The sequence below is a fragment of the Anomalospiza imberbis genome, chromosome 9 (assembly GCF_031753505.1).
Source record: "Anomalospiza imberbis isolate Cuckoo-Finch-1a 21T00152 chromosome 9, ASM3175350v1, whole genome shotgun sequence".
Lineage (NCBI taxonomy): Eukaryota > Metazoa > Chordata > Aves > Passeriformes > Viduidae > Anomalospiza > Anomalospiza imberbis.
Genome location: NC_089689.1, coordinates 7,381,545 through 7,409,494, shown reverse-complemented (window position 1 = coordinate 7,409,494; position 27,950 = coordinate 7,381,545). Strand labels below are relative to the sequence as shown.

The following is a 27,950-nucleotide window of genomic DNA, read 5'->3' as shown; positions in this document are numbered from 1 at the left end:
CAGATTCTAGTATAAAATGACTGAAGTGATTGGGCAGTGACTCTAAGAACAAGGGGTTTTCCATGTCCAGTCTCATGAAGTGCCTCTGTGCAGATGTGGGAGCAGGGGTGGTAGGAATGCACCTGTTCCTCCAAAGGGACTCTAATAAAAGGTGCAAGTGTCCATAACTGAAGGTATATTTGTAACATTGATAATAATAATCTTTATCATAGCTTTTAAGTACAATTTTAGAGTCACTGAAGTTTAAAAAGACCTCTAAGATCGAGTCCTGCTGCTCCCCCAGCACTACCAAGCCCACCACTAATCCGTGTCCCCAAGTACCACGTCTGCATGTCTTGTGAATGCCCCCAGGGATGGTGACTCCATCCCTGCCCTGAGCCGCCTGTCCAGTGCCTGACTGCCCTTCGAATTAAGGAATTTCCCCTGATATTCAATGCAGTATTCCCAATTGAAACCTTCCCCTGCACAGCTTGAGGCCGTTCCCTCTTGTCCCATCCCTGTTCCCTGGGAGCAGAGCCTGACCCCTCCAGCTGCACTCTGGTGTCAGGGAGCTGTGCAGAGCCACAAGGTAATAGGGATAAATAAGGAGGTAATAGGGATAAATAAGGAGGTAATAGGTAATAAACATGCAGGCACAATAGGGCAGATTGCAGCATAGGACAGGTGTCCAGGTAAGCACCCAGTGTCCCCTGATGACCCTGAGATGAGCGCTGGTGACAGACAGGGACATTATCTGTGATTCTGGGTTGGGTACCTTTTGTGTGTTCTGAGTTAATTAGTGATTTGGGTGCAGATTGAATTGGGTGGCAGTAATTACTGGGGTGCCTGTGCCCAAGGAGAGTGTACAGGTCAGGATTTCGGGAGGGTGGGTGGATGTGCAGACAGACCATGGCAGCAGGAAGCTCTGGGTTTAGCTTTTCTGCTGACTGCTTGGCACCAAAGCCTCACTTACCCCTACCTTTCACTCTCCTCCCATTTTACATGTGTTAATTGGCTTTAGCCAAAAGATGTTCCTGCTGAACGTGTTACAAGTGGAAGCCAACCTAGACCACGTTGTAGCATTGTACATATTCAGGCAGTAGCAAATGTGCTGGAGCTTTTTCTGGAGGTGTAGAAATCTGTCCTGGCTGTGGGTTTGGTGTCAGCAGTCACCTTGCTCCTGGTGGCTTTCCATTCTCCTTTGTCAGCTTTGTGAAGAAGCAAACTTGAAGCAGGAGGAGAAGGTAAGTGGAGACTGAAATGAATACTAAGCATTTCTAGATTAATTTCACTGACAAAATCGCTGCTTGATTTCTGTGGGAGGAGCGTTTGCCAGAACCTTGCCAAATTATCCCAGAAAGGAGCTAGAGAATGTTAAGCAGAAACCCCACAGCATTTCACAGGAGTTTATTCTGTTGTTTCAGTAGTGACTCATCTCCAGAATGATCCATCCTCTTCGCAATGTGTATGTGGGGGGAAAAAAAACACTGACAAAGGTCTCAGAGCCATCTCAGAGCTATACAAAATGCAGTGTCCTGTTCAATTATTAGTTAAAGCATCGGAGTGTCTCAAGCCCTTAGGCAATTTTGAGAGTTATCCTGGCAAAAGATATTTGCAGTCAAACCTGGTTCACTTTTTGTTAAACATCCTGAATTTTTGTAAGAGTGTTGAATGAGACAGAAGTGGTAAGTATAGACAGAGGTTTGAAAAAGTGTTAGGTATGATTCTCTGAATGGACAGAATTGTTGTTTTTAAAGCCTCAGGGATTGTTAGAACATCACTTTTTTCCTTTCTGTACATCACATTTTTGGCTAAATGACCTGAAAATTAAAGATCAGCATTCCAATGTGTTTGTTAAATGCTTTGCTTCCTGAGGTTGCTGTTCAGAAAGCTGAGGGCTCTAGACTCGATTTTTCATCCTGCCCCTACTCAGCATCCTCAAAAGGCAGCAGTGAGTGCAAAAACAGGAAAGAGGAATGATAAAGTGTGGGAATCAAGGGAATGCTGAGTTAGCAATGCCAGGAGGAAACAGCTCTAACGACAACCATGCTGCTGGTGAAAAATAAATGGAGGTGAACTGACTTAAAATATTTCTGCAAATGGAGTTCTCTTTCTTGTCAGATTTTTCTGTGACTTCTTCTAACAGTTTTTAATGCAATAAAGTAGAAAGCACACCCGTTGTAGTGACTGGATGCTGGCATTAGTGTTTTTGCAAACACCTACACAGCATATATGTGGACTAAATTATCTAAAGGGCTTGTTAGCATATCATCTGCATGCAGAAGAAAGTGATGGTGGTGATGCATGCTGCTTAGAAATCTTGTGAAGGATTCTAGCTCCTTCTTACTTTCCTTTTTCTTTCCATTGTTTTCTCCACAATAAAAATGTCCACTGCATTTGAGGAGGACTTTTTCTCTCTGTCATCATTTTCTGTTGTTGTTTTGAAGGCCTTGAGACATTTTTGAGATATTTTATCATAGGGAAATTTTGTAAGGTATACAGCCAGTGCTTTTGTGAAGTTCATAGAGCACATGAAATAGCGGAGAGCAAAACCATCTGCCAGTGACAGTATTTGATCTACAGAACAAGCTATTTCTGAGGGAAGTTGAGTAATGCTTGACTTGATGTTGTTTTGTTTTGCTTTGGTTTCTTGGCTTCCAAATCAGTGTTGAAAAATACCTGCCAACTGTAATTATTTTACTGGAAGTTTAATGCAAGGTCTAATTTTACTGGAAGCCTGGAGGAGAGGAGGAGACAGAGCTGGAGAATGGCATCTGATGTGGAGCAATGGTGATGTCAGGCATATTTAAGATAAGTGAACTTGCTGTTAATAAAATAAACACACAGTGCTGCTTCTGGCACACTGTGGGCCGTGGAAGTACTTGTGGCAAGCTGGTCACTTCACTACCGGGCCAAAAGTCTTTGCTGGTAATTCTGGTTTTCTTTCATCAGACCCTCTTGGCATATGTGTAACTTTGAGCCCTCAAGCTTGCTGTGATTGAAGTATGTGTGTGTTTGAAGTGCTTTGGCTGAAAAGAAAATCAGTACTATTCTGATAAGGAGATGGGAAGTATCAAATTGCTTAAAATACTAATTTTTCTCATGGGATTCCAGTTTTCTGTTAAAAACTCACTATTGTGCTGGTATGTCTCCATCAGAAAGCCTTTGAAGCAATTTCAGCATTTGGAGATTGGTCTGCTAAAACCTTCCTTGTCCAGCTTTTCTTTTAAGAAGGACAGAAAGTAAAGAGAAGAGAGAAAAAAGTGAATTTTCAGAGGGAATCAAGATAAAGAGCAGGCTGTCTGGGGAGGATCCAATTTATTCCACATTATGTGATGCTCCATGATAGAGATTCCCAGATGTGCAGGCACTGACGTGTAGCTGTTGTGAGACAGGTGAGTTACACCTGATGGCTTTGCATCCAGCAGAAACCCAGTCATTTGTCTTTGGTCCCAAAAGGAATGATTTGAGAGGAAACATCTGTTGCTCTTAGAACTTGAGGCTTTTTGATACAATTCTGGTCATCCCTCTGGAGTTTTCTTCCCTGTGTTCAGGGTGAGCTGCATGCATCTTGTGGGTCACTTATTTATTTGTTTATTTATTTGTTTATTTATTGAGTGAAAGATCAAACCCCCTTTTCAGACCCCCCATATCTTTCATTTAACTTAACAGGTTACATAGTGTACCACTGATTTCTGGTTTTGCTGCCCATCGCAAGAGCGTGTGAGGAGTTTTAACTGCAAGACTGATGCATTTCTGAAATTGGAGGGCTGATTGGTAGTTCAGATGTGCTTTGTGGGAAGCTTTTCCAGAGCACAAGGGTTGTGGCAGGAGCAGTTAACATTGCCTTTTAATAATTTAGGCAAAGTGTTTGGGAAGAAAGCAGTGGGAAAATATTTTCATGTTGTTCTCAGAGGGAAAATAGAATCCATCCTGTGAGCATTGGGCAGGACAGTGACAGTGCTGGGCACAATGCAGTTTTGTAGCTCACTGTGAAAATGAAGAAGAATGAAGGGAAAGGGGACTTTTCTCCCTCACCCACTTTTTCTTCAGGGAAAAATCCCAGACCCAGAGGTTTTCTCAATTTACTCATTGAGAATAAACTTGTACAGGTGTTTATAAACCACAGGGTTTATGTGATTTGTCTGGTTAAGCAAATCAGCAGAATCTGCTTAGGCAAGGAGCCAGGAAGGGTATTGCTGCCTTTCTTTTAAATTTCAGGTAGAACCTTAAAATTAGAGGTTGCTACAAGTCCCTCCAGCATGTTTCATATAATTTGATATTTACACACTGGAAGCCTGTCTAGACTCTTGCCAGTTGTGTTTATTATGTACAGCGTCAATCACTGCACGTCTCTCCGCGTCAGTTTGTGTCTATGAGATTCATCCTGGTCTGCCTTCATCTCCCTTTTCCCCATAAAACTCCCCCCAAAAGGCTTACTCTTCTTTTCCCATAAAACTGCTCCTGTCAGGAGCCCAGCAGTGTCCTGAGCATTGGTTCAGTCTATGAGCATGGAATGTTCTAGCTGATGCTTCAGGCTGGCTGCAGACACCTCAGCAGACTGGGTCTGCTTCTCGAAACAATCTGGCCTGGTTGAGCAGATGTTGGGGGAATGAGAGAAGAATCAGCAAATGGTAAAACCTGTGGGTTGAGATAAGAACGGTTTAACACTTGAATTAAGCAATAAGGATACTATTAGTATTACTGTTGTTGTTTTACAGTGAGAAAGGAAACCATTAAAGAAGGGAGCACAATCCAGACAGATGAGTGATCACAGTGCAGTCCCTCACCACCCACCCACTGATGCCCAGCCTGCCCCTCAGCAGCCTTCAGCCCCTCCTGGCCAACTGCCCCAGTTCACACCTGGGCATGGCATCCCGTGGTGTGGAATGTCCTCTGCCCAGGGGGATCAGCTCTCCTGGCCATGCTCCATCCCAGCTTTGCTGCAGCTCCTCACCGGCAGAGCCTGGGACACTGCAGAGTCCTTGACTTGGGGTGAGCTCTGCTCAGCAGCAGCTGAGCATCAACATTATTCCCGGGCTGAATCCAAACCTCAGCACTGTACCAGCTACTAGGGAGAGAATTAACTCTCTCCCAGCCTAAACCAGGACACCATCTTTTAAGCTGAAGGTGATTCATTGTGTTCACAGGCTGAGGGCTGATCTATTTTAATCTGGAACCCACTGCAATTATGTTTAGATGTCTCTTTGCACCTGTGTAAGATGGGAATTGTGGTACCCTCCATCTTCTGTGTGGTACCCACCATATTCTGAAAACTCAGCCTGGTGGCTAGAATGAGCAGCATTTTATAGGGCTGGATGATAGTAGTTACAGTGTTTATTGTTAAACCCAGTTTGAGTTTTTTGTGTATATAGAAGTAAAATTAGTTTGAGTAGGAATTGCAGATTGTCTTCTGTGTGACCTTGTGCTAGTGTTTGTTTATCTTCTGTTTTATGCTTTAATCACAGACTTTTTGGGGCAACTTGTTCCATGTTTACAGTGTCCAGCTTAAAAAATCCAGTTTACAGATTCCAGAAAGAATCCAGAGGGATTCTTTCTCATGCTGCTCCTAAGTACTACAGAAGTTGCAGTAATAATAAAGTTATTATCTCCTCCACAAACCGCTTTAAATTGTTCAACTCCTTTCTTATCTGCAGCTCTGTGAATTGTGCCTAGAATTGTTCTGAGCTTGTCACAGCTCCTTCCTGCCTGTTTGGTAACAAGGGACACACTTTACTTACATAGTGGTAAACCCTTTATGTTAAACAGGAGCAGAAGCTGTTTGCCGTGTTCTGAGGAATTCAAGAAATCTTGAACAACAAACAGTTTTTCCTGTTTCTTTTCTAAGTGCTGAAATATTTACTTCTTGTCTTAATCTTGCAGAGACATCCTTCACAGAACATGTGTTTAAAAAAGAAGCAAATCTGAAATTTGTAGACAAGAGATTAGAAAGTCAAATCCCAGTTTGAAGGCAGATATATTTATTCTCTGTGTTCACACTTGTTTACAGCAGATGCAGCATTTGGTTTTGTTTTGTCTTTTTCCTATCCCTTGCTGCTTCTGCAAGTATTTTGCATATTTAATTAACAGTTTCACATTTGAATTACTCTCCACCAAATTTTTGCTTCCCATTATTGGTCTCTTCTCTTCTGCTGTCATGTGAAACACTTCCTTTCAAGTACAGGAATCAAGGGAACGCTGGAGCTCCTGTTTGTGCTGAGGTTGTGGATGCAGCCTTGAGAGCATTAGAGGGCAGAAGAAGTGCACAGAGTTCCTTGTGAATAATTGTGAGTGTGAAGAACTGTGTGAGTGTTGGTCCTCCTGGTGCTGTGGATGGAGCATCTTGTCCTGCACATCTGCAGAGAGCCTTGGCAAAGAGCTCCTCCTGTTTCGGGTCTCACTGACCTGCCTGGCAGAGCTTCTTGTCTGTAGGCTTGAGATGAAATCCCTTATTGCCAGTGCATTCCTGTTGTACAAAATACAAGAATTTGGGGTTTGTGAGTGGCTGAAAATGAAACCTGGTACTGAGAACTACATCAGTTAATTTTCTCTTTTAATGGAATTGTCTTCCTTCCTTTATGTATAAAGAAAACACATGCACATGGAAGGGGAAGATTTCATTGGCTTTTTGGGGCTGGAATCCTACCAAAGCAGTGATAATTTCCCTTATTGACTTCCTTTCAATTGATTGGAAACAAGATGATTTTCTTTTTGTCCCCTATGTTCATATTGTGCTCTGTGAACGTTACATGACCTTTTTCTTCCTGACCCATTGCACAGCAGATATCTCTGTTGCTGGATGTTTTCCCTGGTCTGTCCTGCCTTGCTCTGTCCCAGCCTTGGTACAGTTTTCCTGGTCCTTGGTTTCTTTAGGGGTCCTGGTTCCAGCTGTGCAGTACAGGTAGTTTGTGGTAACTGTTCCTGTTTATACCAGGGTCAGGATGCTTGGAGCATGAATCCATGTTCCCAGCTATTCTGGTATTAAGACTTCCCAGTGCAGAGTGAGAAATGTGTCATTGTGACCTGGATCTCTGCATGTTCACCTGGAGTCACAGCTCATGAAACTGAACTCATTTGTTTCAAATATATATGTATATATATGGAGTGAGGAGTTGGTAAGGGATCCACCTCTCTGCAGGGAAGGCATCTTCACAGACATGGAAGAGGTCTTGTTCAAAGCTGACTTGTGTTTCTAGAGAAAAATTCCTGCTGAGGATGCAGAAACTTTCTTCTAATCCAGATCATCAGGATTCTGGATTGTTATTGTTATTTATCAACAGGAGTACCCTGCAATAAAATCCTTCTGTAGATTTGAAGTTCATAAAAGGCAGACCACAGAGTTAAGGCTGGTGGGGTTTTCTCCTCCCTTGGATTTTAATGTTGCTGAATGATAATGGTATCCATTTTTAAACCTGCTTTTGCAGCCTGCAGCCGAATTTTTTCATTGAATTTCATGCAGGTAGACTACATATAAATGCAATATTGTCATTAATGATATGAGTGGTGTCCTAAATATCTTCATACATGGTGTTTGCATGTTAAAAATGGTTAACCTTCATTTCAGAGGTCTGATGTTTCTTCAGCAAGATAATTGAGTAGCACAGGAACATGCTCCTGCTAAACACTGAAGGATGCCCTGTTGTAAGAGAAACTCGAGTGCATGTTAAACAACTGTAGGCTGATCTATTTTGTAATTTAATAGAGGAGCTCATTTGAATGTTTTCCTGAGGGAATGCCACTTCAGTGAGCATGTTGGTTGACTTGTAAGTACTAAACCACTTGCATCAGAAGGGAAGCCCTGTGGGATGTCGTGTTGAGAGGGGATGTTGAACAGGGTGAGTATTTGAATTTTTTGGATATGGATTTGCTGTCACAATGAAGTTCTGGATGAGGCAGAAAATGAAGGTAATCCTTGGTTCAGGCCCAAAGCCCCTCTCCAGTTCCCCTGTGGCCCCTTTAGGCACTTGGAAGCATCTTTTCCACTGAGCTTCCTGTTTTCTTGCTTTTGCTTCTCTGAGCATTTGGGATACAGGAAATACTGAACACCAAATTTTTTTTTTTTTCTTTTTTTAAAAGCAAGTTAGAAAGTCATTAGCATTTTGTCCCTGTCCTTTGTTTCTCAAACCCTGTTCGTGCTGGCAGTGGGTACCTCTGGCTTGTGCCTGGAATCCAAATGCTGCCAGTTCCTACCCCAGACTTGGAGGTGGCTCCAGGAATCTGAGATGTTAAATTTGCTATTCCAGTTATTAATATCTTCACAGAGCTTTTATTCTCTAGTCTGTCTAGCTGTTAAATGCTTACTTTTTACAACTTGAACACCTCTGGCTCTGCAGTTGAAGTTAAGGCTGTTTGGTAAAGGAGGGGGGAGTTGGTTTTTTTTTTTTTTTGGCTTTTTTCCTAAAATACAAATTATTTTAAAAAGTGGCTAATGTACTGAAAAGTGCTTGTATGCCTCGTGTACAATTTTATCTGTACTGATAAGTGCTTGTATGCCTCGTGTACAATTTTATCTGTATATAGGGCAGGTTAGTATTCTTTGCAGAATAACAGCTTAGTACCTTAGCTCTGAAATCATTGTTATTTCCTGTAAAAGTGCTTTTTTATTCCATTTAGAGGTTGTGCCCCTTACGTGTCAGCAGTGATCACCCTTTTGGTCATTGCACTTGTGGCAATTGTTGACTGCATAAGCTCATACCTTTTGGCTTATGAGAGATTATTCATGAAGCTATCATGATGCCTGACAAGTATAAGTTTTTTAAGGTGCTATGTTAAAATGCATTTTACTGTGTCTGCTGCAATTTATTTTTGTATGGGTTTAGTATTTGAATTGCAATAGCATTAAAACCTTTAACTAATGCTCCTCGACTCTTTGCTTGCCTTCAGGAATACTCAGGATTTTGCAGACTGAATAGGACATGATGCTTTTTCCCTGAAAAATTTCTGCTACAAGCTTTTTTATTGGCAGACAGACAGCTTTTTCTTAAAAAGTATATCTGCACTTAAGCAGTGGAAAAAAAGCAACAAATTTTTCTTGATCTTTTTGTCCAAGTACTAATTACATGATTTGTAGAAAGCCCTCAGACTTCATATGCAGCATATCTCCGTTTTGAAGGATAAACCTCAGGTACTGGTTTTCCAAATGTCATTAAAAAAGCCATAAGTGAAGGTGTCTAACATACAATTCTGTAAGAACACCATTCCAAGGATAGCCAAATCCCTAAAGCTTTAAGCTTCTCTTTGATCCCAGGGGTTAGTGGAGGTTTCTACTTTTGCATGGCAAATTTTTGGGCTGTTAGAGATGCCCAGAGGATCCGTGTTTTCCAGGGAGATGAGTCGGGTAGGATCAATATTGCTCCCAGTCCTCCTCCAGGGGTTGGTAGAGCAGCTGCAGATGGGTTGGAACATTCCACTTGTACTTTGTTAAAGCCAAGGATTTATGCTGCAGCTGTTGATGGGGTCAGTGACAGTCAGACACATTCAGATGGCATTGCCACACCAGCCTCATGTCACAGGCTTAGAGCAGAGGCTCTCTGAGAAAGACAAAGTTTTTCTTCACCTAGGGTGGAACATTTGCAGTTTTTTTGGATAATATAAGACGATACACGGCAAATGTTTAAGTCCTGGTGGAATGATTCTCTTGCCCATGCAATAATAACCACCTGATAACTCATGCTGGTTGGTCTCGCCTGTGAGGATGTTTCTAGAACAGGCTGTTCATGAGGAAAGCTACAGTGAGAAAGGTTGCAGAGACACCAGAAGGGGATTTTCAGGTGCAGGGAGAAAGCTCTAAGGTGACATAATAAGAGATATTAATGATATTTAGAAGAAGATAGATGTTCTGTAGGCCAGCAACATCTGTATGTAAAAGAAGGACTGATTTGTATCATCCATTTACAGTCTAAAATCAGTATTTACAGTATAAATGCTGTAATGTGCTTGTAGCATCTCTTCTGGTGACAGTCCTGAGCAATACAGGAATCCTGTTTAATGGAGTCAGGGTTCAGCTGTCTGGGTGAACTGTGGCTTCTCTCAGGCCAGAATGTTATAAATTTAAACCTTAACAACGAAATAGCATCAGGCTGAAGAAATGCTCAAATAAAGAATGGGAGCAGTCTCAAAGGGTTATCAAACCCATCATGTGGTGTTTTCCTAAGTCCTGCAGGAGCTTCAGGAGCAGCATGGATGTGGTCAGCTGTGGCAGGGCTGCCATGCCAGGCTGACTCCTTCCTCCTGGGGGACTGTGTGAGGGATAAGCCAGGTAGGTTTGGTTACACAGGAGTTTTAATTTGGTCTCATTCAGTGGTGCAGTCACTCTTCATCTTTACTGCTCACCCTCAGACCAGCATCCTTTGTCAGACACTCACTGATGCTGTACCTGGTGAAATGAGACAAGTTCCTTTGACAGCTGTGGTTGTTAAAACCCAATTTTGTAAATAATTCACCTGTAGCAGGGCCTTGCAGCCTGAGCAGCTGCAGGTACGGATCGAGGAGGACCTTGGTGAATATTTCATCATTTTTTGGAAGGGCCGTCTCTGGCAGGGACTAAAGCAAAGGAATTCAAGGTTGTAAAATATGTGTACTCAGAGACAAATATTTTTGGGTATAGGGAGAGGAGACAAATATTTTTGGGTGTAGAGAGAGGTCATGTAACAGCATCCTATCAAACCCCAAGTATACTTTCGTTATCTAAAGCAAGAAAACAAGATTCTGCTCAGCAGATGAGAGTAAAATTTAAAGCAGGGGTAAAACAAGCAGGAGATTTTAATACTTTTTTTTTTTATAATTTAAAGTTGTGCCATTCTCCTGCTGTTTTGATAGAATTATCTGTTTCTTGGTTTATCTTCTGCAGGGGATAGGATAGATCATGCTTATGAATGGCATGAGCAATTAAAAAAATTATTTTATTTTTCATGTGTTTTGTTTCTCATCACCATAGTGTGAAGCTCTAATGATAGAAGCCTACAATTAGGAAAGGATATTATTAGTATCCAAAGGTTTTTTCTGACACTGTTCTTTACTGTAGGCTTGTCAACATTTATACTTCGTTCTTATCTCCTGCTTTCAAGTTTTTAGTAGTGTACAGTGTGAAAAGCTTTGTTTTGTGTAATAAGAATATTGTCAGTGCATAACAATTGCATTGTTTTTAGTGAAAAACCCCAAACCCATCCTGAACAAAACAATTTCCAAGTGATGTACTTTCATAGCAGCTACCAAACTGATACTCCTGGAGAGCTGTGTTTTAATTAAAGCCTGTATTATTATTATTATTATTTGTTGCAACCAAAGATGTTTGCTCTGTTTCAAGACACTTTGCTTTGTCCTGTGAATCTGCTGCTCAGCCAGGCACTGAGAGTCTTAACAATCCTTTATATTTGTCATCTCATGTTTGGGAAGCCATGGAGAGCAGAACCCCAGTAGGGTGCAGCCATTTCTTTGCTTGGCATCTGGAATTGTGCTGTGATTTCACGGCTTATTCTTAACCTGAACCATCAGAACACAGCTCAGCAGAGGCTGCTGGCTGTTGCTTGGCATCGAGGAGATATTACATAAATCTGAAGGCTGGGGCTGTTTCTGTCAGAAATGAAGTTCCCAGGATTACTGGAAATTCATCTGGAGTCGTTGGGAGTGCCTTGGCTTGGGGAGCTTGACGTGCACGTGTCACAAGGGTTGTGGGCCCTTCCTCCCCACCCCATCCTTCCTCTCCTGCAGGCAGTTCTTCCCAGCTTCTTGGAGGAGAGCTGCTCAGTCACAGAATATACTGCTTTAATTTAGGAGGTCTATACAGTGTTGTTATTTAGAGGGGGAGATCTCATTTGCATTAATATTAATCAACACCACTTCAGGTTTAGGTTAAAGGCAATAAATAAATGCAGCTTTTATAATCAGGGGACGTATTTGCAATGGTTTTGGGAAATGTTTTAAAATCCAGTGTTGGGATAATTAACCAGAAAGTTGTTTTAAAGCTTGCCTTGCAGCCCCTCTGGAAAGGAATTTTGATGTTTAAGAGAATGATAGATGTTTTCTGTCCTGGAAACCAGTTGGCAGAAGTTCTGGCACAAAGTGCTCTTAAATCTGTTTGAGCTGAGAGAGCCTGGCACCATGGGAGGAGGAGGAGGTAAGGACTGGCATTTTTAGGAATCCTGGTTTTGAAATGCAAAGATGTGCATCTTGGTGGCTTCTAGATGCTTTGTTTGCCTTTATAGGATACACACACACATATTTTTTTATATATATGTATGTGTGTACACATACCTTATATATATATATTTGTATGGGCAGATACACCTTTGTGACATTTTCATGCCAGAGGGGAAGATGTAGGGGAGAACAGGAACACATATTCAGAGGTGCCCACAGCTTCTGCTCACTTGCTCATTCATGACTTGTCCTAGATTTGCCTCGTTTACCTTGGGCAGTTGGAAGATACAAATTTTGCTCTCTGAACTAAGAGGGTATCTGGAGGAGCTGAAGGTGGCTGGGCTTTTCCCTTTTTACTTCCCAGCAGTAATTTGTTTGAAACATCTAATGAACTTTCATAAAATGTCTAAGGAGAGGGGGAAAAAAAAAAAAAAGCTCATGTAGGGTTTTTACTCCAGAGGTTTTCTAGGCTAAAAAAGCAGTCCAAAAATATATTATGGCAGCCCCAGCTGCACTGTAACAAAAATACTCATTGAAAAAAGGAAATTCACGTAACTCGTACTGTGAGATGAGTGAAAATGTACGGATTCGGTGTGTGGGACCAACAGGAAATGATCCAAGTGGGAAGAGTGTATTGCCCTCAGTCTGGGGAAGTGGGAGGAAATGTGCCAGTCAGGATTGTTTTTCAGCTCTCCTTGCTCTGCTATTTTGACTGAGCCTCCTTGTACAAAATACGATGCTTCTTTACAGGGAAAGCATCCATTGACAGGGCAGCTCATGGAAGGGGATGCTTAGGGTTGAGTTGAAGACTTAATGAAGGGCTGTTGGCAAGGAGCTGTCTGGGAGCATAAGCTGACTGTGATGCTGCTCAGGAATACAAATGCCTCCCTCTTAGGGAAGGCATCGGGGGGTGCATATGGAGTCTCTCATGCTGAGCATGAAAATTTAATCTGGGTAAACAGCATCCCCTGGCTGGTGGAATTTAGGGAAGAGGAGCTGCGGCTCATGGGTCTGCTAATAGAGTCCCAGCAGCGAGGGGCTCATGGGGCTTTCACCAGAGATTGTATGAGACAGGCATAATCTGCAAGAGCTGCCTGGCGTGTTACGATGCCGCATCCTGACACCTCTCCAGAGTGTTTTCCGTGACTAGAACTTGCTGTGAAATGGTGCTGTGCCTTCAAGAGGGCTTTTCAGAATTTGTGGGAGATCTACTGAATTGCAGTCTATCAGGGTGAAGCCTTCTGCTGGTGAGACCAGTTGACTGTTGATGTGCATAAACAAAGTCTGTGTGAGGATGATTGTGAGATATAATCCTGATCACCAAAATAAAATGTATCTGTTACAGCTCATCTTGCTATACAAATCAGTACAAATGTTTTGATGTAGTTTTTAAAAAGTATTTTAACTCAGTAGTCAGAATATCCTATGGTTAATAATGAAATGAAGGCAAGAAATAAAATATCACAGTGCTGATCTAGCTGTATGTCTTGTTTTTTGGCAGGTTTTCACCGTGTTTTCTGAATCCCAATGATACATTGTCATTAGTTGTCTACAGTAAAGCCCGCATCACAGTTGTACATTATTCCTTCTAATCTGTGTTACCTTGTGCTTGTCAAGATAAGTTTATTTCAAGTTCAGGCAGCTTAATTATCTGGCTGTTCTCTGGCCCCTTGGGATTTTGCCATTTTCTCTAGTCTTGATGAATTTGCACTTTAGTACCACCCATCAGGTATAGCTCTTCCTTGGCCACTCCTTGCAGGAAATGTGTTTTAGCCCGTATCTGGATTCAAGGATGAATGCTGCTGTGGGGTTTTGGGGTGTTTTTCTGGTCACTGAAGTTGATTGCTGTGTGACTGGAGTGGGATTAGTGAGGACTAGGGAGGTCATAGGACCAGTCACCAGGCCCAGGTTAGGCTCTGGCTCTGGAGTGTTCCCAGAGGAGTGCTTTGCTTATGCTGCCATTCATTATGCTGACATCCTCTTGAGGGTGAACTTGCTCCTGTGAAGATTTCCCTCTTCTTTTCCCTCTGGCAGGCCAGGTAACATTCTGAGGTTCCTTCCAAGCCACTTCCCAGATGTCTCCAATAAAGCTCCTTCAAGTCACTGTCCTTGGCTTTTGAACATTCAAGTAACATGACATTTTCTTTATCCTAAAAAACCAAGCACACTGACTTCTCTGACTGAAGCTTAAAATTTCTTGGTTTAACATCTTCCTCTAGTTGCTTTCAAACACTATCATTGATTATTTCTGATCAATCTATAATTTTCAAGATCTTTCCAGAGTGTTTCCCACTCTAGCTGGCTTGGATGGGAAATGGAATATTTTTCCCAGGTAAATTGTGAGTAAAATCAATCATTTATGGCTTTATATCAACCAGTCAACCATGTTCTTGCTAAGTGGGGAGCAGGGAAGTGTCAGTGTCACCATGCACCTTGAGCTCTCCCTGTAATGCACCCATTAATTCCTCCCTGTGCAGTGAGAAGGGACCAGGGTGGTGTATTTACCTCATGTCTTTAGTTTAATTTGCTAAAATGAACAGATTTTATTGCTGCACTGTGCTGGCCTGTTCCCCAGGAGCCCCTGGGTTTGGTTCCCAGTTGTCCCATCCCATGTCATTGGTATTCTGTGAGGGTGTGTGGTGGCTTGCAGGGAGAGAAAGAAGTCCTGGGGGCTCAGGGGGAAATTGCCAGCCTGGGCTGGCTTTTCACTCTCAAACCATTGAGGGAAGCTAAGTACCATGGTGAAAATACAAAAGTTTGGGATTTTATCATGTAAAATTGGATTACCTACTCCTCTCCTTATGAATAAGTCTGCTGTGTTCTGAAATACCGGTCTTGGTTTTTATACACTGATAAAAAATCTGTTAATGTCTCTCTCTGAGGCTGTACTTTGGCTTATATAAAATCAGATCCTTCCCTCCTCCCCCCCATAAGGCACTTAACCCTAAATTAAGATTAATGTTCCATTACACTTTTATCAGTTATGTTATAGACTGAGATGCACTAGTTACATGCAGATGGATCTTCTGTGTCAATAATAGCAAAAATCAATACTTTTATTTTTATTTTTAAACCACTGTATCTACAGAAACACTCATTTGCATCAAGTAACTCCCTTGTTCTGTTGGATCTCAGCTGGGGGATCTGTATCTTGCCCAGGCTGAAGCTGCTGGAAAGCCCAGATTTAAGCCCTGGGATCCGTTAGCACCCACATCATTCCTCCTGTCACATTTTAACTTAACGTGCTAATTTGTTCTTGGAATTCAGAGGCCTCTACAAGATCTTTTTATGGCCTAAAAAGAGAGGATTAACTGAGCTGTTTGGGTCATAGCCTCCATTCCAGCTGGTGCTGGCTGGCAAATGCCCCAGGAGCTGCTGGGCCTGATTTGGCATCTTGGCTGTATTTAAAGTTTGATCTCTGGTGCTTGCTCAGAAACTCACTTTTTGGCCTGCCTGGGAGGAAGTTGTTGGCATTTGTGTATGGAAATTCAAGTGGCTGCTTTGTGTAGATCCTGATGGTGATCAAGACTGCCTTCCCAAGGTTTCTGCTGCTTTATTTCTTCATGGGGTAGCTGCTGATTTCTGTTATTTTTGTCCTGCATCTGCAGTTGGCACAGGCTGATTTAGCCCATCAAAACCATCTGAGTAATGTGACTCAGGTCAGCTGAGGACCTTGGAGAAGACAAAGTTTCTATGTTTAATTCCTTTACCTTTATCTTTTCAACTTCTTTCATCCAACTGGCCGTCAGAATAAGAGTTGCTATGCAACTTCTTCCCTTCTTCCTATGGCATGTGTCTCCTTCCCTGGTGTTTTGGTGGACTTTAGAAGGTCTCTTCCACCTCAGTAAGCAGTCACTTCCCATAATCCCACTGTGAGGAGGCAGGATGATACTGGTGCAACACAAAGCTGATTTCACCTAATTCCTTATCAAAACTGCTTCTCGTGCTGCTCGGACTCCTTGTGAGCTGCTGTGGCAGGTCTCCAGAGGAGACCAAGCACTGGGTCTGGCTGTGTTGAGAAAGCCCTTCCAGGGGTGGTGGTGCTGGTGTAAAACCACGTCCCTCATAAATAGGGAGGGCTCGGGTGTTACCACACAGCAAAGTAAGGAGATGAGGGAGTGGTGCATTACAGAAAGCTGCCTATCAGGCAAAGTGCAATGATTTTTGGACAGAATGTCCTGAGTTGTTTTATTTTTGCTTTTAAACTTAACAGCATTTTTTGTAAACCTGAGCACTTAGGCTTTGCTTCTCTTTTAGCCATGGTGAAGTGAGGGAAAAAATCAGGGAAAACATAAAGTTTTTAGTTTTTATTTCGGCATCTTTAAAACCTGTCATAGAATCCTAGAATAGTTTGAGTTGGGAAGGATCCCATCTCATTCTACCCACTCCTATGGGGTGCATCTTCCATTAGCCCAGGTTGCTCCAAGCCCTGTCCAGGCTGGCCTTGAACAGAAACTGGTTGCTCTTGATGAACCAGAGACAATGTTTCTGTCCTTGCTGATTTTAGCTTCAAGCTCTCACAGTGACATTCTGGATTTAGCCTTTGGAGTTTTGAGGCTGTCAACTTCACCTGGATGTAGTAAGGGTTTTTTTATGAGCATTGACATATGTATTAAATGATTCACTGGAGATGAGAAAATAGTGGCTCTCTGTCATGTAATTTTTAGTTACAAAACATACAACTGAAGAGAAACAAAGTCAAGACAGAAGAATCCAGTTATTATTTCTGGGGTGGATGCTTCTCTGCTGTTGCTGTCTTGATGTTTTTTGCAGTGGGATAAAGGCACCTTTAAATAGTCTGTTTAAAATAAAATTGGTAAGTGCTCAGCTACAGTATTATAATTCAGTTGCACGGAATTCACTTATGACATGGGAATGGAAAAACACAGTAATAGTGAGAAGGATTGATGGTGTTTTGGTGCATATTGCTCTGGACGCTGATTTTCCTGAGCCTGGGTTTATCAGTTGTCTGGCAGTGGATGATTTACAGGTGCTATAAATGACACCAGCATTTACAGTTGTGTTGTTTTGAGTTAAATGCTGTTCCAGGGAACTGGACTCAGTTAAATGTTTTTTCTTGCAAATAACATTGAATCAACTTCCAGCTACAGCTCCTTGCACAGCCATGACCATCCCAGGCATGGGTTTGGGAGGGAGATGCTCAGTCTGGAGGACCTTGCACGTTGCACAATTGGCTCTCCCATTTTCCTTTATTTTCCGTCTCCTTCTTTTTAATATCCAATTCAGTGCTTTTTGAATTTAATCTCAGTATTGCTTTCCTAACATAATAAAAGTGTATCTAAGACAGCCAGCCTGATTCAGCCTTCATAAGCGTATCTCTTTTTCTAATTTTAAAAAGGAATTCTCCTCACACTTGACCCTAGAAGAGGGAGAGAAAGCCCATAAGGGGTTTGCAGAATTGACTCTCAGGAAAGCAGCTGCTGTTTTCATGTGCAGAAAGCTAAATGTGGGAGTAAAGGGACCTTTGAGCTTGACAGTGTCCAGCTGCCTTTTAACATGGGGTGCAGCTGTGTCCAAGTGTCTCTGTCATGGGGAATCACGGACCCTGGACAGTGTAATGGACCTGCTGGACCTGCAGAGCTGGGCATGGAGACCTCAGGTTACTGCACCTAGTCCTTGCTGGACACAAGGAGGGAAATAACAACAAAGGACAAAATATAAATGGAATTTAAGCAACACTGCATCAATTCCCAAATTAATAAGCGAGAGAGGGTTAAAAAAACTTTAGAGATAAGTCCCTGGGGAAGATCATAAAACCTTGACAACCTTTTAGAGAGGCTTTCAAAAGTTCTGAGCTGATGCTGTGCTGCTGAATCACAGAATCCCAGAATGGTTTGTGTTGGAAGGGACCTTAAGGCTCATCTCATTCCATGCCCTGCCATGTGCAGGGACACTTTCCACTAGACCACGTTGCTCAGAACCCCATCCAGCATGGCCTTGGACACTTGAGTATAAGCACCTTTGAAATGTGATGGTTTTCATGTAGTTTCTGCCCAAATTATCAGCAGGCCAAAGTATGTGAAGCTTGAAGGCTGCTGAAGGTGAATTCTTTATGGCTGTGTGGGTAGTTCAGAGAAGTCCATGTTCCCTGGCCCCTTACCTAGTGACATTATGTAATTACTGACACTGTATAATAACTAAGGCCCTGATTGAATTGGAAAAGGAGCAGTATTTAAACATTTGAATAATAAAGTAGTTGTAAGGAGAATCCTTTGGGGCAGAAGGGGAAGGACTCAACTCCTAGAGGGTCAGCTCAGTTGATCCTCATGAAAAGGGAGATCTGCTTGGAGTACAGTGGAAGAACTTGGGAACTACTTTTGAGACAGTGTTGTCTTCAGGATGATGAAAGCAGGATGGTGGGTCAAATTTTCACTTGCCTATGGATGTTGTCCTCTGCTCACAGGTGTGAGTGAGGGTCCCAGTGAGTGAGGGCCAGCCTGGGGGATGCCTTTACACTCTCAGAGCCAGTCCTTGCTCTGTCCCTCCTCAAGCCAAACAGACTGTGCACTCATGTTGTCCTTGCTTTTCAAAGTTGCCTCAGTCTTTTGCAATCCATATTTCTGATTTCTTCAGGGGCCTTGTATTATTTTGCCCCACTCTCACAAACTGAACAGTGAGAAGTGGTGTGAAGTGGTGGTGAGGTGAACTTCTCCCCATCAGTTTTCTCTTCATGAGAAAACTGCATGATCATCTGCAGAGCTTTAGTGTGTTTGGATGCCTGCTCTGGCCTATTTTGACCTGGGTTTTCCACATGAATTATGATCGTGTAGCCATTTGTATTGTTCTGACACTACAATTCTTAAAAAAATCCTATTACATTTCAATTCCTACTGATTGTATTCAATGGTCTTTGGAAGCCTTTTCAATTATTTATAATACATTTTTTTCTCCTCTCTTACAGCTGAGCAGAATTTGTATTTTTTCCCTGCTCTGTATGGGTTTTCTCCTTGCTTTGACTGCTGTGAGGCTGTTTCCAGCTGGGCTTTTCCCCCCCTTCTATTCATGTGTCCATTTGGCAGGAGAATGCCACTGTTGTCTGGCCGTGTGGCTGTGAGGGGGTGTGGGAGAACACTCTGTTTTCCTGTGCTTTCAGGATTATTTCCTCCAGCCTGACCCTGCTCAGTGATAGACCTTTCACAACTGCAGGACCACGAGCCAGCAGTTCATCTCCCTGCATCCAGAAGCTTCCCAGTCCCACAGCTGGGCTGACATGGGACCCCCTGCTCCCTCCTCGAAGGGTTATGGTCCGTGTGCTGCCTACAGGGAGCTGGAAGCAGGACTCAAAATAGTTTTGGGTGGTCCCTGCTTGCCAGGTCAGCTCCAGTTTCAGTTTTTGGTGGTGAGCAGCACAGATAAGTTTATACCCTTCACTGTTCTTGCATAGATGTGAAGGCACACACACACTTTGCAAGGATGACTTACATTATTTAATGCCTTCTGCAGCCCCTGCAGCCATGCTGTGCATGCAGGAAGCTCTGGCATGGTGTTTGCATGCATTGCTGCTGAATCTAACTCACTGTCTAACCAATATCTAACGGACCTTTACAAAAGGATGCTGTGTCCCTTTGCTGCATGGGTTTTGCTGAGCTGGGACTCGTGGGTGAGGTGTAAATGCTCTCAGGGCAGTTCTTAAACGTCTTTATGTTCCAAAAATTGCTTCATCATTGCTATTCTTCATGGTATTTGGTTTAAATAAATTCAGGTGGTATCCAGGAAAAGTTCACACCATCAAACATAAAGTTGTGCTTTATACACAGTTGGTTTTAAAGGGTGGGTTTTGAGTTCAAACAGGTGCTTAAACTGTGGCTCAAAGCTGAAGAGCACCATACAGGTGTAGGAAATGCAGAAGGGGGCCCAGCTGCCTATACACAGAAAATTATCGTGGTCACTTTTGGGAAATGTAACATTAAGTCAAAATACAGAAACAGGATGCTACCAGCTGGAATAAGATGTAGGTAGCTAAAAAAATACAGAAGCTGGTTTCTGTGTTTTAAATCCTTGTGAGGTCTGTTGCTGTCTTGGCTGCTCCTTTTCATCAGTGGGAGGGGAGATCTGCAGCCCTCCCTCTCCTGTGCCATTGATCCAGTTCTGCCCTGGCTGGTTGCGTTTGAGTTATAACTGTGTTAGCATGAACTGAAAATACTGCAATTGGTTTTGGCTAGTCTGCTGCTCATTTATTTATATCATAGGCTGAAACATGGTTTAGATGTTATTTTGTGAATGTCTAGGCTTGGTTATGGATGTATCCATTCAGCATCTCACCATGGAACTGTAACTGATGATGTTCTAAGATATTTTGTTAAATTAAAAAAAAAAAAAAAGGAGAAAGCCAGTACCCAAAGCTGGGACTGGAGTAAACTCCTAAATCTGTGTTGAAGGAAATGTTTTTCCTCCATCGGGGATGTCCAGAAGCTCCTCTGCCTGAGTACTGCATGGTTGTTGGGTGGATGAAAGTAGGGAATGGATCAAAACAGGTTTTACAGGAGCAGAACCCGGTTCCTCTCTCACCTTTGTTTTTCCAGCTCCCTGTTCTGGGCTGGAGGTTTCTGAAGCTCTGCTGCTTTCAGAGCACAGCTTGCTTTCTCAGCTCCCCTCCCAGCTGGGGATTCTCAGGGATAACCTGTGGGATAGGGTATGAGATTGAATAGCATATGGCATAGGGCTCTTGGGTCAAACCATACCAGTACACACATTCAGGTACTGTGGCCTTCAGCACCAAAAATCCTGTATTCTCCTCCTTGATGCTGAGGAGTTATCCTGCAAAGCAGGAAGGAGCAGTCAGTAGTGTCATTTTGGGAATGCAGATGGCAATGTGCATCCCTTTCATTCCTGCTTGTGCCATTTCCATGGGACTACAGTTAGGAAATCATTAAAAAAAATAACAGTAGAAATACTATGCAGTTGTTCAGAAGAGCTAAGAGTGAAGAGAGCTGCTTTGTTAGGTCTTATCCTGAATTTTACCTGCTGATTTTTAGCAAGATTGCAGCTGCTGGTTGAGCCATGGAGGAGGCAGACGTGCGTGGAATGGGTGCCCGTGCTGGGATCGCTCCTCAGCAGCCTGGATGAGTCACCTCCTGTGGTTTTTGAGCAGCATCCCTGCACTTATTCTGTCATTTAAGTGTTATCAGGTTAGTGAAGAAAGATTTCTTATTTCTGTAGCTCATCTGCTAAAAGAGGAGGCCCCTTGAAACTGCTCTATCCCCTAATTGCACAGCAGCAGCAGTGCATATGGCAAATGTTTCCTTGCTGGCACATTAGCAGCAGGTCCCCAGCATCTCAGCCCCTTGGCTTCTGCATAGCTCAGTTGTTCTGTGTTATGTTTATCCTCAGTGGTGCATAAAGTAGCTCCTGCTGTAGCTCTTTGGATGAAAAATGCCGTGGAAGCGAGGTGGGGGGCGGGTTGTGGGCTCTGCGTGGGTGCAGAGACATCCAGGGACATCCAGCCACCCTCTCCAGCTTGCAGCTGCTTTCCCCTTCCTCTGTGGCCAGGAATTTGGCCCTGACATGCTGTTTGGCCAAGCTTACCAGGATGCAAGGAAAGGTCTCCAGGTGGAAGCTGGAAGCTCACAGCATAACTGGAGAGTGTATATTCAAGGCAGAGTCAAAGCAGTTCCCTGAGGTGGGGTAATTCTGTGCTGGATTTTTGAGCAGGGAGGAGAAATGCTGCTGTGTATGTATTCATCATTCACTGATGGAGCTGGAGGTGGAGGCAGATGCCAGGGTCTGTCATCTCATTTGTGGATATTTTTGAGAATTTTCTAGAGAATAACCAGTCAGCTGACTGTGGGGCTTTTTGTTGTAGAGCTGTTAATGATAAATCCGTGGGTCTAAAGGGAGGTGAGACCCTGCACATGTGCAATTACAGATAATTGCATTAGGGCCCATCTCAGTGTGGTTATTTCTACCTTCATGATGGCACACAGGAAAGATTAAGAAGAAGTTTGGGAAGGAAATCGAAGTGTGAAAGAACAAAAAATGAAGATTAGACATTCAAGTCGTAAAATCCCAGGTCTTCGCTACCACACTAGTGGGTGGTATTAGGTCCTTGATGCTTTTCCTGTTGAAATAAGGAAGTATGTGCTTCACATTTTTAGGAGAGACTTGTTAAACCACTGCCTTTTCTGGGAGAGGGGTAGTCCTTAAAAAAGCTCAGCTCCAGCCAGAGTCAGTTTTGACATGTGGAGATTGATCCCTCAGCCCTGGTGGGAAGGTGAGAGGAACTCAGGAGAGCAAAGCTGTGTTTTCAGTGTGGTAATTATCCCTCAATGTCTTCCTCCAAAGCAGAGGGTCTTGTTGATGAAGTGGCTGTAGTTTCTACATCAATTATTTTAGTGTGATTTGACATGATGATGGTGACTGCCTAGATGTAATGGTTGCATCTTTAAATTATTTTATTAAGGCAGAGCAAGGGGAGTGAGTCTTCAAAAGGGAGATGATGCTCAGACCTGTGCTTGGAGTGTATTAAATATTGTATAAATCACTGTTCCTGTACCTCAGGGCCTTTTACTGTGTCCTGCTCAGTAAATCACATCTTACTCTTAAAGAAATAAAATTAAATAGGAGAGCTTATTGCTTGCTTTTTTTATACTTTAGAGGTGCTTGAGCTACCTCCCCATTACAGTAAATGCTGGAGATTATTCTTAGATACACAAGAAAGTCATGTACTGAAAATGGAGCCTGGCTTTTCTGTAGTCCTGTCTAGTGTCTTACGTCACATCAGCCCGAGGTGCCACCACCAGCACTGCATTTTCAAAATCCCTTTGGAAATAAATCACAAAACAGTCTTTGTTTCATGAAACTCGAGGTTCAGGAAGTGACCTCAAGGCACCTCAAGTCAGTGGAAAGGTCTCGTTGCTTTAACCAGATCCCTCATGGTGGTTGCTGGTGGGTTTTTAGTTGTCTGGTGTTGACTGTAGTCATTTTTAGTGTGGGGCAAGGTAATGGCTACAAACTGCCAGAGGGCAGGGTTAGATGAGATACTGGGGAGAAATTCCTCCCTGCGCGGGTGGGCAGGTCCTGGCACAGGGTGCCCAGAGAAGCTGTGGCTGCCCCTGGATCCCTGGCAGTGTCCAAGGCCAGGCTGGACAGGGCTTGGAGCAACCTGGGACAGTGAAAGATTCCTGTCATGGCAGGGATAGGATGGTGTGGGCTTTAAGGTCCTTCCCACCCAAACCATCCTGTGATTTTGTGAATATCTCTGTCATGTCCTTCTAACAGCCACAGCAATCTCTGCTGTAGAAGCAGGAAATATTTAGGTGTTCTGTACATATTGTCATATAATCTTATTTTTTATGAAAAGTTCTTGTTTTTTTCCTGAAAATATTTTGGATAAGTGTCCTGAATCTTCAGAAATCTGGTTGAGTAGTACCTGCTTCTATGTTAAAGGCCAGCTCTGGTACTGCTACTGGTTTGGCAGAGGTTGTGCAGATGAAATATGTTTGAAAAGTTTGGGTTCTCACCTGAAACAGGCCATCTCTGTGTGCAAGATAAAACAAATATTCTACAGTCTTGCCAGCCAATTAAATGTCAGCTATCTTCAAAATTTTGTCAAATAATTCTCATGGGGAGGGGAAGTTATTAAATATTAGAATTGCATTCTGTAATGTGGTGGTAATATTTGTATCGCTACTCCTAAAGTATTTGAGGGTAAAAGAAATTCAGACTGAAATGTAATTAATTTTCTTGGGAAAAATGGTAAGTTGTATGATTGACATCTCATGTGCTGCTGTGCTTTTCACACTGATTTTACTTTAACTCCACCTTGTGTGAATGAAGAGGATGATTGCAATGCAATTCCCTTTCCCTTCCATATTTGTATTTTACTCCATGATGTTTGAAGTCTTTTTCCATGGATTTACTGGTGGTATTTCTCCTTAAGAGTCTGAGCAAGGAGAAGATGCTCCCAGGAAGTATCATGATGCTGTTGAGAGCTTTTCTATTTGGAAATCACTTGTTGCTTTAATATATCAAAACCCCATGTACTGGATCAGCAGAAATCCTGATTGCAAGCAAAAGAAAATAAGATCAGCAAATTTTGCTGATGAAAAAGGTGATCTAAGCCCCAGGGGAGCAAAGGCTGTCCTGTTTTCAGCTGATGATATGAATTAGTAGAATTAATTCAAATCAGGCTCTCCCTGCTGAGAAAAACTAGGTAGATTATCTTCTCTGTAATGCCGGATGGTTTTAGCTGTCAACTTGCAGTATCCCTGTTTTCTCTTGGAAAAGGGATTTGTGCTGAGTGCAGCTTCCCAGGGGAGGACGCAGGGCAGCCCATTGGTCTGGCAGCTGGGCTGGTTTCGTGTGTCAATGCTGGTTTAGTGTAAAGCCATGGTGTGCTTCCCTGGGCTCCTGGCTGGTTTAGTGTAAAGCTGGTTTAGTGTAAAGCCATGGTGTGCTTCCCTGGGCTCCTGGCTGGTTTAGTGTAAAGCTGGTTTAGTGTAAAGCCATGGTGTGCTTCCCTGGGCTCCTGGCTGGTTTAGTGTAAAGCTGGTTTAGTGTAAAGCCATGGTGTGCTTCCCTGGGCTCCTGGCTGGTTTCGTGTAAAGCTGGTTTAGTGTAAAGCCATGGTGTGCTTCCCTGGGCTCCTGGCTGGTTTCGTGTAAAGCTGGTTTAGTGTAAAGCCATGGTGTGCTTCCCTGGGCTCCTGGCTGGTTTCGTGTAAAGCTGGTTTAGTGTAAAGCCATGGTGTGCTTCCCTGGGCTCCTGGCTGGTTTCGTGTAAAGCTGGTTTAGTGTAAAGCCATGGTGTGCTTCCCTGGGCTCCTGGCTGGTTTCGTGTAAAGCTGGTTTAGTGTAAAGCCATGGTGTGCTTCCCTGGGCTCCTGGCTGGTTTAGTGTAAAGCTGGTTTAGTGTAAAGCCATGGTGTGCTTCCCTGGGCTCCTGGCTTTACAGCATGCAGCTGATTCCCTTCCCTTCCAGGCAGTCACTGCTCTGCTCGCCTGGCTCTCTGGGACAGCCTGCTTCCAGCAGGAGGCTGAAATGCATAATAAACACAGGGCTTGAGCATCACTGGGGCAAACAATTCATAGAAGGGCAGAAAATGCTTCATTTCCTGGCTGTTTGTACCAGTGGGTGAGGGCAGCATGGTTTGTCCATGGCTCCCAAGGAACAGAAGTCACCACTCACCTTGACTTGTCTTTTCCCCCTAGTGCCACTGGAAGATGATGCTCTAGAGTGTTTGCATCACTCATTCTGCTGTTAATTTAGCCCTGCTTATTTAGCAAGTCAGTGGGTTAATTTTCAGTATAACTGCACTATTCATGCCAATTTGAATAATTTGAAGAAGGAGAAAGAGACCTTATATGAACTTTTTTTAAAAAATATTTTTCTCTTTCCCTCCTGGCCATTGGTGCACTTCAAAGGCAAAAGTGCTATCTTTTTGGCTCCAAAAATGTCTTTTGGCTGTTGAATAAAACCCAAAAATCCATCTTTTGTGGTGGAGGGTAGCTGAGAAAGAGAGATGTCGCAGTGGAGAAGTGCAGGACAAATTTGGAATTCATTTCTGCTTTCTTCTTTTTGGGAAAAAAAATGAAATGGAAATCAAACAGGCCTATTTCTGATAGGAAATAAATGTAATTAGTAGCAGTAAGTTAAATTCTCAAGGTCTGCCTCGAACAGGTTGTTTCACAGGAAAAGCCAGTGTGGCTTTTTTAGCTTAGGGGTTTTTCATGGTTGCATGAAAATTGTTGCTTTGATCTCTTGAGCATTGTGAAATTTTAACCTGATTTCCTGTGTGGTCAGCACGGAAAGAAACTTGTGGATGAATCTGCAGCCTGAAGATGATGCAAGATCAGTTATCTCAATGCAATAAAGATGAAAACAAATACACCTGTTGTAGCAGAAGAATTATTATGCATTTGTTGTAAAACACTGGAAGTCCTCCATTTGTATGAAGCGCCTGTGGAAGCAAAATGTGTTTTGTCAAGGATGCAGCCTTTGACCATCAGAAATAAAGGTGAGGGTGTAATGAGTGGATTAATGAAGTGTTGAAAGAGTTGGTAAAAGAAAAAACACATCATAGACATTGCTCAGGAGAAAGAAAAAAGGAAGTGCTGAAGGTTTCCAAGGGTATTTTCTATTTTAAGAGTTGAGCTCCCCTGTTTTTAGCTCAGAAGAAACTTGGGGTACAAAGCACAGCATCTGAGAGTGCCTCTAGTCTTCTGACCTGCTGTAAGATGTTAATCCTCAACCTGCTGCATTTCATTTGGGGGTGGTGTAGACACTTTTGATCTGCCTGAGAGATTTTTCTCACCAGCATTTTGCAGATAGGAGCCTGCAAATTGCCTCTCAAATCCTGATAATTAGTGATGGTGGGTGGTGAACATGAACTGCAAATGGTTTGAGGTTTTCTTCTTCTTTTTCTTTTTGGCTTCTGAAAATATGTGTGCCCCCAAAATGCTGTGGAAGACAAAAGGGAGGATTACATTTGTGCAGAAGTGGGGGAGGAGGAGGAGGAACGGATGTGTTGTTCTGCTGCTGGGTGAAGTGCTGTGTTTCACATCCCCAAAGCTTTGCCAGGCATCCCACTGAGTGAGGACCAGCCCCTCTCTTCTGAGTGATTCCCAAACCTCATCCCTGAGGGGCTCTGGTCCTCAGACAGGGGAGGTCTCCCAAGGCTGGAGAGCATCGTGCTGCCCTGTACCAGGTTTCATCCCCTGTGAAATTAATGCTGCTTTCCTCCAACTCTGTTCTTGGTATTAAATCCTCTACTATCCCTGGGTTGTGTTCATTACCTGTGTTCACAGTGCTGTGTTAACAGCAGTCCAAGGAACATGCCTGGAAGTGTGTGTTAGACTCACCTTGGAGGTCATTTTTCAGTAGCTTTCTCAGCCCAGTTTATTGGCAGCAGGAGAAGTTTGCCTCCATAACCCAACTATTAATTGTATGGCTTTTTCAGGTGCTGCTCTGATTGCTGTGCTTTAATGTAAAAAGTGAAACTTCCAGTTCTTGTATCCCCATCTGTTTCCTTTAATCACAGCATGCTTTCAATCGTGACCATATTTTTAGAGGTTGATGTGTGCTACCAAAATGCTGCAGGAGAGATTTGACAGTGGATATTTCTTCCTTTTCTCCCCCAAAGAGCTTTATCCTTCTGCATTCCTGTTCTGTATCTCCTTGCTCCTGATTGTTCATGCAGCTCAGTGGTCCTGGGACCATCACCATCCTGGGCACTAATCAATAATTAAGTATTTTGCAATTTGTTGTGCTGCATGCTGGCTGTATAAGGCTTCAGAAAAAAATCTCCTTCCTAAACCCAACCCACTGCTCCTTTGTGAAATACATTTGGGTTTTATTACTAAGCAGCTGTTTTCCCTTTTGTAAACGGTCCCTGCTGAGAGACAGAAAAGGAAACGGGAAAAATAATTGAATATGGCAGGAGCATAATTCATTCAACAGGTACTTCTGTGCCTGCAGTTCTGCTCAGAGGTGCTGAGCTGTGGTAGGCTCCCCACGACACCCTCCTACCCAGGTCTCACCCAAACACCTTCACATCCTTTCCAGGGTTGAATCAAGCCTTCCCTTGCTCCTTTTCCTATAGTTGGCCACACCCTTTTCTCTGGAATAACACTACTGCTTGTATTTTAAACTAGAAATCAGTGTTTTCAGGCTCTGTCTGGAGCCCGGAGGCTCCTGCTTTTCTCTGAAATCTGAAGCAAAGACTCTGTTGATCATGTTTACCCCCTCATTTTTTTCAGCTGGTCCATTAAAAGCTTTTGTCTTCACCCAAATTTATGTCCTCTGGGAAGATAAGTCCCCATTTCATTTCCAGTCCAGGTATTTCTCCTCCATCCCACGCCCCTGTGTGTCTTTAC

General features: G+C 43.1%; 1 protein-coding gene across 3 annotated transcripts in view; it reads left to right on the top strand.

Annotated features, from left to right (window-relative positions):
• The window catches only part of C9H1orf21 (chromosome 9 C1orf21 homolog), a 115,131-nt gene that overhangs the window by 14,608 nt on the left and 72,573 nt on the right, over nt 1-27,950 (top strand). The window contains exon 1 of one of the 3 annotated variants that reach the window (XM_068199505.1): nt 1,093-1,223. The exons of the other annotated variants lie outside the window; for them this stretch is intronic. The gene's annotated coding sequence lies outside the window, so the exon portion shown is untranslated. Of the gene's footprint in view, nt 1-1,092; nt 1,224-27,950 lie in introns of those variants that run through there. 3 annotated transcript variants of the gene reach the window in all.